Source organism: Leptodactylus fuscus, unplaced genomic scaffold, assembly GCF_031893055.1.
Source record: "Leptodactylus fuscus isolate aLepFus1 unplaced genomic scaffold, aLepFus1.hap2 HAP2_SCAFFOLD_124, whole genome shotgun sequence".
In the NCBI taxonomy this organism is placed as follows: Eukaryota; Metazoa; Chordata; class Amphibia; order Anura; family Leptodactylidae; genus Leptodactylus; species Leptodactylus fuscus.
The window spans coordinates 193,705-211,870 of record NW_027440077.1 but is presented as its reverse complement, the minus strand read 5'-3'; the positions used below and the strand labels follow the sequence as shown (position 1 = coordinate 211,870).

The 18,166-nt window shown below is 38.1% G+C and overlaps 1 protein-coding gene across 1 annotated transcript in view; it reads left to right on the top strand.

The window, feature by feature from the left end:
• Positions 1–238: 238 nt before the first annotated feature.
• The window catches only part of RGP1 (RGP1 partner of RAB6A GEF complex), a 62,100-nt gene continuing 44,172 nt past the window's right edge, over positions 239–18,166 (top strand). Inside the window, exon 1 of the mRNA XM_075261398.1 lies at positions 239–258. The gene's annotated coding sequence lies outside the window, so the exon portion shown is untranslated. The remainder of the gene's footprint in view (positions 259–18,166) is intronic.

Here is an 18,166-nt window from a genome sequence, read left to right as displayed (position 1 = left end):
GTCCATTTTCACACAAGATCCACATGCTCATGTCCTGTAATACTCTGTGCTGCTGCCCTGTACTTACATATACTTATGTGTAAAGTTACATTTCCATCAGGGGCATTTCAGGGCACATCTTGTAGACTAATAAGTACTGGGTGAACCGGCTCATAGTATGTCATTTATTAGATGAACGAAGTGCACACGTCAGAGACTGCAAGGAGAGGCAAATACCGTGTGTATGAAGCAAGGACAGGAACAGCAGACACCGAAGGCGTATGTATACCGTATAATTACATCTATATATAGCCACAACTATCCTATATATTACTGAACAGACATATACTGGCAAGAACACTGACTAAATATTACTACAATACAAGGCTACATTCACACGGACTAACGCTCCGCTCATTCTGACACAAACACAAGTCATAGTGAGCAAAGTAAAACAGAATCCCACTGACTTCAAGGGGTTCAGTCTTACGTGCGCGACCCATTAAACTCAATGGGAGGCTTTTATACCTATAGCTTTCAATGTGATACGTGTGTATCCTATGTACAAGACTATAACTACTGTAATACTGCCCCCAATGTACAAGAATATAACTACTATAATACTACCTCCTATGTACAAGAATATAACTACTATAATACTACTCCTATGTACAAGAATATAACTACTATAATACTGCTCCTATGTACAAGAATATAACTACTATAATACTACTCCTATGTACAAGAATATAACTACTATAATACTACTCCTATGTACAAGAATATAACTACTATAATACTACTCCTATGTACAAGAATATAACTACTATAATACTACTCCTATGTACAAGAATATAACTACTATAATACTGCCCCTATGTACAAGAATATAACTACTATAATACTACTCCTATGTACAAGAATATAACTACTATAATACTACTCCTATGTACAAGAATATAACTACTATAATACTGCCCCCTATGTACAAGAATATAACTACTATAATACTACCTCCTATGTACAAGAATATAACTACTATAATACTACTCCTATGTACAAGAATATAACTACTATAATACTGCTCCTATGTACAAGAATATAACTACTATAATACTACTCCTATGTACAAGAATATAACTACTATAATACTACTCCTATGTACAAGAATATAACTACTATAATACTACTCCTATGTACAAGAATATAACTACTATAATACTACCTCCTATGTACAAGAATATAACTACTATAATACTGCCCCTATGTACAAGAATATAACTACTATAATACTACTCCTATGTACAAGAATATAACTACTATAATACTACTCCTATGTACAAGAATATAACTACTATAATACTGCCCCCTATGTACAAGAATATAACTACTATAATACTACTCTTATATACAAGAATATAACTACTATAATACTACTCCTATGTACAAGAATATAACTACTATAATACTGCCCCCTATGTACAAGAATATAACTACTATAATACTACTCTTATATACAAGAATATAACTACTATAATACTACTCCTATGTACAAGAATATAACTACTATAATACTACTCCTATGTACAAGAATATAACTACTATAATACTACTCCTATGTACAAGAATATAACTACTATAATACTACCTCCTATGTACAAGAATATAACTACTATAATACTACTCCTATATACAAGAATATAACTACTATAATACTACCTCCTATGTACAAGAATATAACTACTATAATACTACTCCTATATACAAGAATATAACTACTATAATACTACTCCTATGTACAAGAATATAACTACTATAATACTACCTCCTATGTACAAGAATATAACTACTATAATACTACTCCTATGTACAAGAATATAACTACTATAATACTACTCGTATATACAAGAATATAACTACTATAATACTACTCCTATGTACAAGAATATATCTACTATAATACTACTACTATATACAAGAATATAACTACTATAATACTACCTCCTATGTACAAGAATATAACTACTATAATACTGCCCCCTATGTACAAGAATATAACTACTATAATACTACTCCTATGTACAAGAATATAACTACTATAATACTACTCCTATGTACAAGAATATATCTACTATAATACTACTCCTATGTACAAGAATATAACTACTATAATACTACCTCCTATGTACAAGAATATAACTACTATAATACTGCCCCCTATGTACAAGAATATAACTACTATAATACTACCTCCTATGTACAAGAATATAACTACTATAATACTACTCCTATGTACAAGAATATAACTACTATAATACTACTCCTATGTACAAGAATATAACTACTATAATACTACCTCCTATGTACAAGAATATAACTACTATAATACTGCTCCTATGTACAAGAATATAACTACTATAATACTACTCCTATGTACAAGAATATAACTACTATAATACTACTCCTATGTACAAGAATATATCTACTATAATACTACTCCTATGTACAAGAATATAACTACTATAATATTACCTCCTATGTACAAGAATATAACTACTATAATACTGCTCCTATGTACAAGAATATAACTACTATAATACTACTATGTACAAGAATATAACTACTATAATACTACTCCTATGTACAGGAATATAACTACTATAATACTACTCCTATGTACAAGAATATAACTACTATAATACTACTCCTACAGTCCTATGAAAAAGTTTGGGCACCCCTATTAATCTTAATCATTTTTAGTTCTAAATATTTTGGTATTTGCAGCAGCCATTTCAGTTTGATATATCTAATAACTGATGGACACAGTAATATTTCAGGATTGAAATGAGATTTACTGTACTAACAGAAAATGTGCAATATGCATTAAACCAAAATTTGACCGGTGCAAAAGTATGGGCACCTCAACAGAAAAGTGACATTAATATTTAGTAGATCCTCCTTTTGCAAAGATAACAGCCTCTAGTCGCTTCCTGTAGCTTTTAATCAGTTCCTGGATCCTGGATAAAGGTATTTTGGACAAACAATTCAAGTTCAGTTAAGTTAGATGGTCGCCGAGCATGGACAGCCCGCTTCAAATCATCCCACAGATGTTCAATGATATTCAGGTCTGGGGACTGGGATGGCCATTCCAGAACATTGTAATTGTTCCTCTGCATGAATGCCTGAGGATTTGGAGCGGTGTTTTGGATCATTGTCTTGCTGAAATATCCATCCCCGGCGTAACTTCAACTTCGTCACTGATTCTTGAACATTATTCTCAAGAATCTGCTGATACTGAGTGGAATCCATGCGACCCTCAACTTTAACAAGATTCCGATGCCGGCATTGGCCACACAGCCCCAAAGCATGATGGAACCTCCACCAAATTTTACAGTGGGTAGCATGTGTTTTTCTTGGAATGCTGTTTTTTTTGGACGCCATGCATAACGCCTTTTTTTATAACCAAACAACTCAATTTTTGTTTCCAAAATGAAGCTGCCTTGTCCCAATGTGCTTTTTCATACCTCAGGCAACTCTATTTGTGGCGTACGTGCAGAAACGGCTTCTTTCTCATCACTCTCCCATACAGCTTCTATTTGTGCAAAGTGCGCTGTATAGTTGACCGATGCACAGTGACACCATCTGCAGCAAGATGATGCTGCAGCTCTTTGGAGGTGTCTGTGGATTGTCCTTGACTGTTCTCACCATTCTTCTTCTCTGCCTTTCTGATATTTTTCTTGGCCTGCCACTTCTGGGCTTAACAAGAACTGTCCCTGTGGTCTTCCATCTCCTTACTATGTTCCTCACAGTGGAAACTGACAGGTAAATCTCTGAGACAACGTTTTGTATCCTTCCCCTGAACAACTATGTTGAACAATCTTTGTTTTCAGATCATTTGAGAGCGGGCTGTCCATGCTCGGCGACCATCAAACTGAACTGAACTTGAATTGTTTTGTAGAAAGAAATGGTCCAAAATACCTTTATCCAGGATCCAGGAACTGATTAAAAGCTACAGGAAGCGACTAGAGGCTGTTATCTCTGCAAAAGGAGGATCTACTAAATATTAATGTCACTTTTCTGTTGAGGTGCCATATTTTTGCACCAGTCAAATTTTGGTTTAATGCATATTGCGCATTTTCTGTTAGTACAATAAACCTCATTTCAATCCTGAAATATTACTGTGTCCATCAGTTATTAGATATGTCACGGAGCAAAGGTATACGGCCTCCTCCGGATGGTCTTTTGAATCAACACGGACGCAAGAGGTCGGGAGACAACAGCAATTTATTGTAATCCACAAAGGTTAGTAGCCGGCGGCGGTCACATCAACCGTAATAACAATAAGTCCACAGAAGTCACAATCCAATGATAACTTTGGTTCCTTGGTCCTGTAACTAAATCCTGGCTCTCTGCAGAGCTGTGCACAGGCCGGCTAACACATACTAACTGCAGCTACAACTATATACTAAGACTGTTACACCTATATCTGTGGGTGGGAAGGGCTGAGTCACAGATCCTTCCCCCCTCACCTATACCAAGGAGAGCAGACTCCCTGTCTACTATGGACAATGCACCATCCAACATCTTCTTGGAGACACTGATCAGATTATCTCCACCCATTGTCCTCACTGGTCCTCACTAGTTAGAGGGATTTGCATACAATGTGCTAACACACTAGACCCTAATCAGCCAACTACACATTGATGTATATAACAGGTTAGAGAATACATTCCACATGAAATATATATTACACATTGCCTATAGTATAGACTCTAACCATCCCGTGACAACCCCTCCCCCTCTCAAACATGTGCATGACACAATTGGCCTACACAGGTAAATTGGGGAATGCACATCAGTCTCTATAGCTCATATGTCCTCCTGCCGGGATAACCCATCTGCGTTCTGGTGTTGGTTCCCTCGGCGGTACTGAATGGTAAAGTTGTAGGGTTGAAGGGCTGGCATCTGGCAGAAAATCCGGTCGATCCATGTTGGCGTCTCTCTGAGCTTGGCTTCGGGTCACTGCTCCCACAAAGTGGCACTGTAGATTTCCAACATCGTTGCCTAACAGAACATCGGCCGGCAGCCCGCTCATCACACCAATTGTGCATCGTTTTGGTCCATAACCATAGTCGAGTTCCACGGTAGCTTTAGAATACGTTTCCGAGTACCTCCTGCCAACTCGATAGAAAGGCCAGGGCCCTCCTCTAGGGCCTCAGGTCGAACCACTCGGGGTCCGCTACCGTTAGGAAAGCTCCCGAGTCCCGGAATCCAACAACTGTTCGGCCATCCAGTAGGACCTCCTGCAAGTGCTTCCGCTGAAGGTTTGCGGGATGTGTGGCGGAAGGCTGAATCCCATAGACCCCTGGAGGTGGAACAGATGGGTCATTCATGGAGTCATCTGGAAATGGGGCCAAACTTTCTGTCCTAGGGGTGGTTCCCAGGTAGTGAATAGGCCGGGATGCCACGGTGGCCTGTGCCCCCATGTTAACAGGGCAACTAGCTTGCAAATGTCCAGGCCGCCCGCACCCAAAACATCTGCGCTCTAGAGTTCTTCCAGCAGGTCGTTGTCTAGGGACAGGGTTGTTCATAGCTGGAGGCCGATGGGCTGGGGCAGGGGTAGAGGGGGAATTGTAATCCTGAGGCCGGGCACGAAAGGTGGGTGGCTGGCTGAAGGGTGTCTGGCGGACTGTGGTAGTTTTCCGCTCCTCTGCAAACAACCTCTTCCACTGCGGCTTGATGGTCAGGCCCTCATCTGCAAGGGAAGCAGCTTGCTCCACTGTGGCTGGGTTCCGTTCCAGCACCCACTCACGGATCTCAGCGGGGCACTGGGAAAAAAACTGTTCCTTAAGTATGACTTGGAGGATCTTATCGACTGTGACAGCCTCCTCTCCTTCTAGCCAGCGCTTGCATGCTTGCTTCAACTTGTGGGCGAACATGTGGAAGGAGCTTCCCCCATTGTAAGACAAAGAGCGGAACTGAACTCGGTAGGTCTCTGGAGTGACTGCATAATACTTCTGCACCGCTCTTTTAATGGCCTCATAGTCCCGCTGATCACTAGGGTCCATGGCTCTGAGAGCTTCCGCAGCCCCATCTCGTAGGTGCCCCACCAGATACCGGACCCAATCCTTCTCTGGGACTTCCATCAGGCGGCACTGGTGTTCGAAGTCCTGAAAATATCCATCAACATCCCCAGCCGCTTCCTCAAAGGTCTTGAAGTGTTTATGGGAGACATATGGTGGTTCTCTCACTGTTGGGCTGGGGGTCGACGTTTGATTATAATTCCGCGTAGTTATCTCAGCCATTCGCATTTCATGCGCCATTCTTTCCTTTTCATGCGCCATTCTCTGTTCCTCCTTCTCCGTTTCCTGAGCCCTCTGTAACGCTCTACTCCTTTGCTCTGCAGTTGCTTCTAGCCCCAGCACTGCCAATTCCTCCTCATACAAAACAACCCATCTGCTCTTTTGGGTCTGTACCTGCCACTCCCGTATCTCTCCAGTCTCCTGGGGGCAGCCCTCCTCATGGTCGCTTTGCAGGGTCATCTCCTCCAGTGCCTCGATCAGTTGCTCTTTCGTTCTTCCCTGGTAACTCAGGTTTAGTTCCCGGGCCCTTACTTGTAGACTTGCCATAGTCCAGTTCCTGTATTCTGAGGTTGTGGCTCCATTAATCGCTGGGCTGCTGTAGTCCATCTCGCTGTCCGCTGTTGATCCCACTGCTGCCAACCAGTTGTCACGGAGCAAAGGTATACGTCTTCCTCCGGATGGTCTTTTGAATCAACACGGACGCAAGAGGTCGAGAGACAACAGCAATTTATTGTAATCCACAAAGTTAGTAGCCGGCGGCGGTCACATCAACCGTAATAACAATAAGTCCACAGAAGTCACAATCCAATGATAGCTTTGGTTCCTTGGTCCTGTAACTAAATCCTGGCTCTCTACAGAGCTGTGCACAGGCCGGCTAACACATACTAACTGCTAGCTACATACTATATACTAAGACTGTTACACCTATATCTGTGGGGGGAAGGGCTGAGTCACAGATCCTTCCCCCCTCACCTATACCAAGGAGAGCAGACTCCCTGTCTACTATGGACAATGCACCATCCAACATCTTCTTGGAGACACTGATCAGATTATCTCCACCCATTGTCCTCACTGGTCCTCACTAGTTAGAGGTATTTGCATACAATGTGCTAACACACTAGACCCCAATCAGCCAACTACACATTGATGTATATAACAGGTTAGAGAATACATTCCACATGAAATATATATTACACATTGCCTATAGTATAGACTCTAACCATCCCGTGACAAGATATATCAAACTGAAATGGCTGCTGCAAACACCAAAATATTTAGAACTAAAAATGATTAAGATTAATAGGGGTGCCCAAACTTTTTCATAGGACTGTATGTACAAGAGTATAACTACTATAATACTGCTCCTATGTACACAGATATAACTACTATAATACTACTCCTATGTACAAGAATATAACTACTATAATACTACTCCTATATACAAGAATATAACTACTATAATACTACTATGTACAAGAATATAACTACTATAATACTACTATGTACAAGAATATAACTACTATAATACTACCTCCTATGTACAAGAATATAACTGCTATAATACTACTCCTATGTACAAGAATATAACTACTATAATACTACTATGTACAAGAATATAACTACTATAATACTACCTCCTATGTACAAGAATATAACTACTATAATACTACCTCCTATGTACAAGAATATAACTACTATAATACTACTCCTATGTACAAGAATATAACTACTATAATACTACTCCTATGTACAAGAATATAACTACTATAATACTACTCCTATGTACAAGAATATAACTACTATAATACTACCTCCTATGTACAAGAATATAACTACTATAATACTACTCCTATGTACAAGAATATAACTACTATAATACTGCTCCTATGTACAAGAATATAACTACTATAATACTACTCCTATGTACAAGAATATAACTACTATAATACTACTCCTATATACAAGAATATAACTACTATAATACTACCTCCTATGTACAAGAATATAACTACTATAATACTGCTCCTATGTACAAGAATATAACTACTATAATACTGCTCCTATGTACAAGAATATAACTACTATAATACTACTCCTATGTACAAGAATATAACTACTATAATACTGCTCCTATGTACAAGAATATAACTACTATAATACTACTCCTATATACAAGAATATAACTACTATAATACTGCTATGTACAAGAATATAACTACTATAATACTACTTCCTATGTACAAGAATATAACTACTATAATACTACCTCCTATGTACAAGAATATAACTACTATAATACTACTTCCTATGTACAAGAATATAACTACTATAATACTACCTCCTATGTACAAGAATATAACTACTATAATACTACCTCCTATATACAAGAATATAACTACTATAATACTACCTCTATGTACAAGAATATAACTACTATAATACTGCTATGTACAAGAATATAACTACTATAATACTACCTCCTATGTACAAGAATATAACTACTATAATACTACTTCCTATGTACAAGAATATAAGCTACTATAATACTACCTCCTATATACAAGAATATAACTACTATAATACTGCTCCTATGTACAAGAATATAACTACTATAATACTACTCCTATGTACAAGAATATAACTACTATAATACTACCTCCTATGTACAAGAATATAACTACTATAATACTACCTCCTATGTACAGAATATAACTACTATAATACTACTCCTATATACAAGAATATAACTACTATAATACTGCTCCTATATACAAGAATATAACTACTATAATACTGCTCCTATGTACAAGAATATAACTACTATAATACTACTCCTATGTACAAGAATATAACTACTATAATACTACCTCCTATGTACAAGAATATAACTACTATAATACTACCTCCTATGTACAAGAATATAACTACTATAATACTACCTCCTATGTACAAGAATATAACTACTATAATACTACTCCTATATACAAGAATATAACTACTATAATACTACTCCTATGTACAAGAATATAACTACTATAATACTACTCCTATGTACAAGAATATAACTACTATAATACTGCTATGTACAAGAATATAACTACTATAATACTACCTCTATGTACAAGAATATAACTACTATAATACTGCTATGTACAAGAATATAACTACTATAATACTACTTCCTATGTACAAGAATATAACTACTATAATACTACTCCTATGTACAAGAATATAACTACTATAATACTACTCTATGTACAAGAATATAACTACTATAATACTGCTATGTACAAGAATATAACTACTATAATACTACTTCCTATGTACAAGAATATAACTACTATAATACTACCTCTATGTACAAGAATATAACTACTATAATACTGCTATGTACAAGAATATAACTACTATAATACTACTTCCTATGTACAAGAATATAACTACTATAATACTGCTCCTATGTACAAGAATATAACTACTATAATACTGCTCCTACGTACAAGAATATAACTACTATAATACTGCTATGTACAAGAATATAACTACTATAATACTACTCCTATGTACAAGAATATAACTACTATAATACTACCTCCTATGTACAAGAATATAACTACTATAATACTACCTCCTATGTACAAGAATATAACTACTATAATACTACCTCCTATGTACAAGAATATAACTACTATAATACTACTCCTATGTACAAGAATATAACTACTATAATACTACCTCCTATATACAAGAATATAACTACTATAATACTACTCCTATGTACAAGAATATAACTACTATAATACTGCCCTCTATGTACAAGAATATAACTACTATAATACTACTCCTATGTACAAGAATATAACTACTATAATACTACCTCCTATGTACAAGAATATAACTACTATAATACTACCTCCTATGTACAAGAATATAACTACTATAATACTACCTCCTATATACAAGAATATAACTACTATAATACTGCTCCTATGTACAAGAATATAACTACTATAATACTGCCCTCTATGTACAAGAATATAACTACTATATACTGCTCCCATGTACAAGAATATAACTACTATAATACTACCTCCTATGTACAAGAATATAACTACTATAATACTACTCCTATGTACAAGAATATAACTACTATAATACTGCTCCTATGTACAAGAATATAACTACTATAATACTACCTCCTATGTACAAGAATATAACTACTATAATACTACCTCCTATGTACAAGAATATAACTACTATAATACTACCTCCTATGTACAAGAATATAACTACTATAATACTACCTCCTATGTACAAGAATATAACTACTATAATACTACTCCTATGTACAAGAATATAACTACTATAATACTACTCCTATGTACAAGAATATAACTACTATAATACTACCTCCTATGTACAAGAATATAACTACTATAATACTACCTCCTATGTACAAGAATATAACTACTATAATACTACCTCCTATGTACAAGAATATAACTACTATAATACTACTCCTATATACAAGAATATAACTACTATAATACTGCTCCTATGTACAAGAATATAACTACTATAATACTACTCCTATGTACAAGAATATAACTACTATAATACTACCTCCTATGTACAAGAATATAACTACTATAATACTACCTCCTATGTACAAGAATATAACTACTATAATACTACCTCCTATGTACAAGAATATATATATATCTCTAGTATAATCTGATCTGCGGGGTTCCCACTGTCAGAATTCTGTGGATCTAGAACTGATGGATTATACCAAGCTGTTGTCACAGAACCGCTTTCCATTTCTGCTATAATACTGTACATAAAGTGTCAGATTGTTACCAGTCAGTATTATATACAACGTAACGTAAAAAAAAAAAAAAAAAAAAGAACAGGGCAAGGGCTGAGGTAAAGGAGGAGAGGAAAGACTTGTACTCATGCGATGACATCTACCAGTGCAATTACTAATGCTAACAATAAAAATGTGGGTGGAAACAGCAACACTGCTTTTGATTTGGAGGCCACACCGCTAGCCTCACGGTCATTGTACTTGAGTTTCTGATGAATGTTCTAGTTTTCAGCCGGACATGAGATCTGACAGCAGTGAAGGAGAAACGTTGAGTCAGGGTTCAGTGTTCTTGTTTATAAGACAATAACATAAGAATAGGTTACGTTGTCTGAAGGTAGAGGGGAAGCCAGGTGGGCTGGAGGTAGTAGTGGCGGGGTGTAATACTGCTGCTAGGGGAATTAGGGAGAAATCTGGGAGGGCCTACAGGAATCCCAAAGCCATGAGGAGTCTCAAAAAAGTGGGGACACTGATTCTATTCCAGATAAGACCTGGTAACAAGGTCAGGGTGACACCACAGGGTGGCGATAGTAACAATTCCATCCTGTGATTGGCCCCAACATCCAAACACCTTGCCTGGGAAGATGAATGGCAAGGTGAGGTGCGGGTACAGGAGGCCGACACTGCAGCTACATGTAGTCATCTCTTATATAGGATAAATACCAAGTACATGGCAGACAGATAATTGTGCACGGTGTGGCGGCACACCTATAGGAACTAGGTCACTCTGTACGAACATGAAATGGCACCACCAGCAGATTTGGTATAAAATAGCACCAAGTGAGTGAGACCATTCTATCCCTTCTCCCCATGATCATCTTTGTAGACGAGCCACATCCACAGTGAGGACATGGTGGTCATGGTCATGTCATCTCCTCATCCAGGTCATCAGCCATAAAGGAATGTGTGTCCAGGACAACTCCCATCTTGTTCAGTTATTGGTGGAGCTTTCGCTGCCGTGTCACTACCTGGAATCCACCGAAATTCACCAGCTGATGGCAGCGCACCATGAAGAACACCTAGGAGAGCAGCTGCCACTCTGTTCTCATACAGGGATCGGGGTCGGGGCTTTATCTCCCACCGCTAGTCAACCACAATAATAAGTCTGTAGGAAAAGCCTCAAAACCCTATATAAGACCGATATAAGCACCAGGTGTATCATACACCGACACACAGGTATATACCTACCCCTATATACAGGTCACTATAACAGACACTATGTATTATAGCTATATATATAGTCCTAGGAGCCCTGACAGTGTCATACACTATGTATTATAGATATATATAGTCCTAGGAGTCCTGACAGTGTCATACACTATGTATTATAGATATATATAGTCCTAGGAGCCCTGACAGTGTCATACACTATGTATTATAGATATATATATAGTCCTAGGAGCCCTGACAGTGTCATACACTATGTATTATAGATATATATATAGTCCTAGTAGTCCTGACAGTGTCATACACTATGTATTATAGATATATATAGTCCTAGGAGCCCTGACAGTGTCATACACTATGTATTATAGATATATATATATAGTCCTAGGAGCCCTGACAGTGTCATACACTATGTATTATAGATATATATAGTCCTAGGAGTCCTGGCTGTGTCATACACTATGTATTATAGATATATATAGTCCTAGGAGCCCTGACAGTGTCATACACTATGTATTATAGATATATATATAGTCCTAGGAGCCCTGACAGTGTCATACACTATGTATTATAGATATATATAGTCCTAGGAGTCCTGACAGTGTCATACACTATGTATTATAGATATATATAGTCCTAGGAGCCCTGACAGTGTCATACACTATGTATTATAGATATATATAGTCCTAGGAGTCCTGGCAGTGTCATACACTATGTATTATAGATATATATAGTCCTAGGAGTCCTGACAGTGTCATACACTATGTATTAAAGATATACACTCACCGGCCACTTTATTAGGTACACCTGTCCAACTGCTCGTTAACACTTAATTTCTAATCAGCCAATCACATGGCGGCAACTCAGTGCATTTCGGCATGTAGACATGGTCAAGACAATCTCCTGCAGTTCAAACCGAGCATCAGTATGGGGAAGAAAGGTGATTTGAGTGCCTTTGAACGTGGCATGGTTGTTGGTGCCAGAAGGGCTGGTCTGAGTATTTCAGAAACTGCTGATCTACTGGGATTTTCACGCACAACCATCTCTAGGGTTTACAGAGAATGGTCCGAAAAAGAAAAAACATCCAGTGAGCGGCAGTTCTGTGGGGGGCGGAAATGCGTTGTTGATGCCAGAGGTCAGAGGAGAATGGCCAGACTGGTTCGAGCTGATAGAAAGGCAACAGTGACTCAAATAGCCACCCGTTACACCAAGGTAGCCAGAAGAGCATCTCTGAACGCCGCACAGTACGTCCAACTTTGAGGCTACAGATGGGCTACAGCAGCAGAAGACCACACCGGGGGCCACTCCTTTCAGCTAAGAACAGGAAACTGAGGCTACAATTTGCACAAGCTCATCGAAATTGGACAATTGAAGATTGGAAAAACGTTGCCTGGTCTGATGAGTCTCGATTTCTGCTGCGACATTCGGATGGTAGGGTCAGAATTTGGCGTCAACAACATGAAAGCATGGATCCATCCTGCCTTGTATCGGTAACGGTTCAGGCTGGTGGTGGTGGTGTCATGGTGTGGGGAATATTTTCTTGGCACTCTTTGGGCCCCTTGGTACCAATTGAGCATCGTTGCAACGCCAAAGCCTACCTGAGTATTGTTGCTGACCATGTCCATCCCTTTATGACCACAATGTCCCCAACATCTGATGGCTACTTTCAGCAGGATAATGCAATGCCATGTCATAAAGCTGGAATCATCTCAGACTGGTTTCTTGAACATGACAATGAGTTCACTGTACTCCAATGGCCTCCACAGTCACCAGATCTCAATCCAATAGAGGAGCATCTTTGGGATGTGGTGGAACGGGAGATTCGCATCATGGATGTGCAGCCGACAAATCTGCGACTGCAACTGTGTGATGCCGCCATCATGTCAATATGGACCAAAATCTCTGAGGAATGCTTCCAGCACCTTGTTGTATCTATGCCACCAAGAATTGAGGCAGTTCTGAAGGCAAAAGGGGGTCCAACCCGTTACTAGCATGGTGGACCTAATAAAGTGGCCGGTGAGTGTATATATATATATATATATATATATATATATATATATATATATATATATATATATATATATATATAGACCTAGGAGCCCTGGCAGTGTCATACACTATGTATTATAGATATATATAGTCGTAGGAGCCCTGACAGTGTCATACACTATGTATTATAGATATATAGTCCTAGGAGCCCTGACAGTGTCATACACTATGTATTATAGATATATATAGTCCTAGGAGCCCTGACAGTGTCATACACTATGTATTATAGATATATATATAGTCCTAGGAGCCCTGACAGTGTCATACACTATGTATTATAGATATATATATAGTCCTAGGAGCCCTGACAGTGTCATACACTATGTATATATATATATATATATATATATATATATATATATATATATATATATATATATATATATATATAGACCTAGGAGCCCTGACAGTGTCATACACTATGTATTATAGATATATATAGTCCTAGGAGCCCTGACAGTGTCATACACTATGTATTATAGATATATATATAGTCCTAGGAGCCCTGACAGTGTCATACACTATGTATTATAGATATATATATAGTCCTAGGAGCCCTGACAGTGTCATACACTATGTATTATAGATATATATAGTCCTAGGAGCCCTGACAGTGTCATACACCATGTATTATAGATATATATATATATATAGTCCTAGGAGCCCTGACACTGTCATACACTATGTACTATAGATATATATATAGTCCTAGGAGTCCTGACAGTGTCATACACTATGTATTATAGATATATATAGTCCTAGGAGCCCTGACAGTGTCATACACCATGTATTATAGATATATATAGTCCTAGGAGCCCTGACAGTGTCATACACTATGTATTATAGATATATATAGTCCTAGGAGCCCTGACAGTGTCATACACTATGTATTATAGATTATATATATATATATATATATATATAGACCTAGGAGCCCTGACAGTGTCATACACTATGTATTATAGATATATATAGTCCTAGGAGCCCTGACAGTGTCATACACTATGTATTATAGATATATATAGTCCTAGGAGCCCTGACAGTGTCATACACCATGAATTATAGATATATATATATATAGTCCTAGGAGCCCTGACACTGTCATACACTATGTACTATAGATATATATATAGTCCTAGGAGTCCTGACAGTGTCATACACTATGTATTATAGATATATATATAGTCCTAGGAGCCCTGACAGTGTCATACACTATGTATTATAGATATATATAGTCCTAGGAGCCCTGACAGTGTCATACACTATGTATTATAGCTATATATATATATAGTCCTAGGAGCCCTGACAGTGTCATACACTATGTATTATAGATATATATAGTCCTAGGAGTCCTGACAGTGTCATACACTATGTATTATAGATATATATAGTCCTAGGAGCCCTGACAGTGTCATACACTATGTATTATAGATATATATATAGTCCTAGGAGCCCTGACAGTGTCATACACTATGTATTATAGATATATATATAGTCCTAGGAGCCCTGACAGTGTCATACACTATGTATTATAGATATATATAGTCCTAGGAGTCCTGACAGTGTCATACACTATGTATTATAGATATATATAGTCCTAGGAGCCCTGACAGTGTCATACACTATGTATTATAGATATATATATAGTCCTAGGAGCCCTGACAGTGTCATACACTATGTATTATAGATATATATAGTCCTAGGAGTCCTGACAGTGTCATACACTATGTATTATATATATATATATATATATATATATATATATATATATATATATATATATATATATATATAGTCCTAGGAGCCCTGACAGTGTCATACACTATGTGTTATAGATATATATATATAGTCCTAGGAGCCCTGACAGTGTCATACACTATGTACTATACACTCACCGGCCACTTTATTAGGTACACCATGCTAGTAACGGGTTGGACCCCCTTTTGCCTTCAGAACTGCCTCAATTCTTCGTGGCATAGATTCAACAAGGTGCTGGAAGCATTCCTCAGAGATTTTGGTCCATATTGACATGATGGCATCACACAGTTGCAGTCGCAGATTTGTCGGCTGCACATCCATGATGTGAATCTCCCGTTCCACCACATCCCAAAGATGCTCCTCTATTGGATTGAGATCTGGTGACTGTGGAGGCCATTGGAGTACAGTGAACTCATTGTCATGTTCAAGAAACCAGTCTGAGATGATTCCAGCTTTATGACATGGCATTGCATTATCCTGCTGAAAGTAGCCATCAGATGTTGGGGACATTGTGGTCATAAAGGGATGGACATGGTCAGCAACAATACTCAGGTAGGCTTTGGCGTTGCAACGATGCTCAATTGGTACCAAGGGGCCCAAAGAGTGCCAAGAAAATATTCCCCACACCATGACACCACCACCACCAGCCTGAAGCGTTACCGATACAAGGCAGGATGGATCCATGCTTTCATGTTGTTGACGCCAAATTCTGACCCTACCATCCGAATGTCGCAGCAGAAATCGAGACTCATCAGACCAGGCAACGTTTTTCCAATCTTCAATTGTCCAATTTCGATGAGCTTGTGCAAATTGTAGCCTCAGTTTCCTGCTCTTAGCTGAAAGGAGTGGCACCCGGTGTGGTCTTCTGCTGCTGTAGCCCATCTGTAGCCTCAAAGTTGGACGTACTGTGCGGCGTTCAGAGATGCTCTTCTGGCTACCTTGGTGTAACGGGTGGCTATTTGAGTCACTGTTGCCTTTCTATCAGCTCGAACCAGTCTGGCCATTCTCCTCTGACCTCAACAACGCATTTCCGCCCCCCACAGAACTGCCGCTCACTGGATGTTTTTTCTTTTTCGGACCATTCTCTGTAAACCCTAGAGATGGTTGTGCGTGAAAATCCCAGTAGATCAGCAGTTTCTGAAATACTCAGACCAGCCCTTCTGGCACCAACAACCATGCCACGTTCAAAGGCACTCAAATCACCTTTCTTCCCCCCCATACTGATGCTCGGTTTGACCTGCAGGAGATTGTCTTGACCATGTCTACTTGCCGAAATGCACTGAGTTGCCGCCATGTGATTGGCTGATTAGAAATTAAGTGTTAACGAGCAGTTGGACAGGTGTACCTAATAAAGTGGTCGATGAGTGTATAGTCCTAGGAGTCCTGACAGTGTCATACACTATGTATTATAGATATATATAGTCCTAGGAGTCCTGACAGTGTCATACACTATGTATTATAGATATATATATAGTCCTGGGAGCCCTGACAGTGTCATACACTATGTATTATAGATATATATAGTCCTAGAGTCCTGACAGTGTCATACACTATGTATTATAGATATATATAGTCCTAGGAGACCTGACAGTGTCATACACTATGTATTATAGATATATATAGTCCTAGGAGCCCTGACAGTGTCATACACTATGTATTATAGATATATATATAGTCCTAGGAGCCCTGACAGTGTCATACACTATGTATTATAGATATATATATAGTCCTAGGAGCCCTGACAGTGTCATACACTATGTATTATAGATATATATAGTCCTAGGAGCCCTGACAGTGTCATACACTATGTATTATAGATATATATAGTCCTAGGAGCCCTGACAGTGTCATACACTATGTATTATAGATATATATAGTCCTAGGAGTCCTGACAGTGTCATACACTATGTATTATAGATATATATAGTCCTAGGAGTCCTGACAGTGTCATACACTATGTATTATAGATATATATAGTCCTAGGAGCCCTGACAGTGTCATACACTATGTATTATAGATATATATAGTCCTAGGAGCCCTGACAGTGTCATACACTATGTATTATAGATATATATATAGTCCTAGGAGCCCTGACAGTGTCATACACTATGTATTATAGATATATATATAGTCCTAGGAGCCCTGACAGTGTCATACACTATGTATTATAGATATATATAGTCCTAGGAGTCCTGACAGTGTCATACACTATGTATTATAGATATATATAGTCCTAGGAGCCCTGACAGTGTCATACACTATGTAT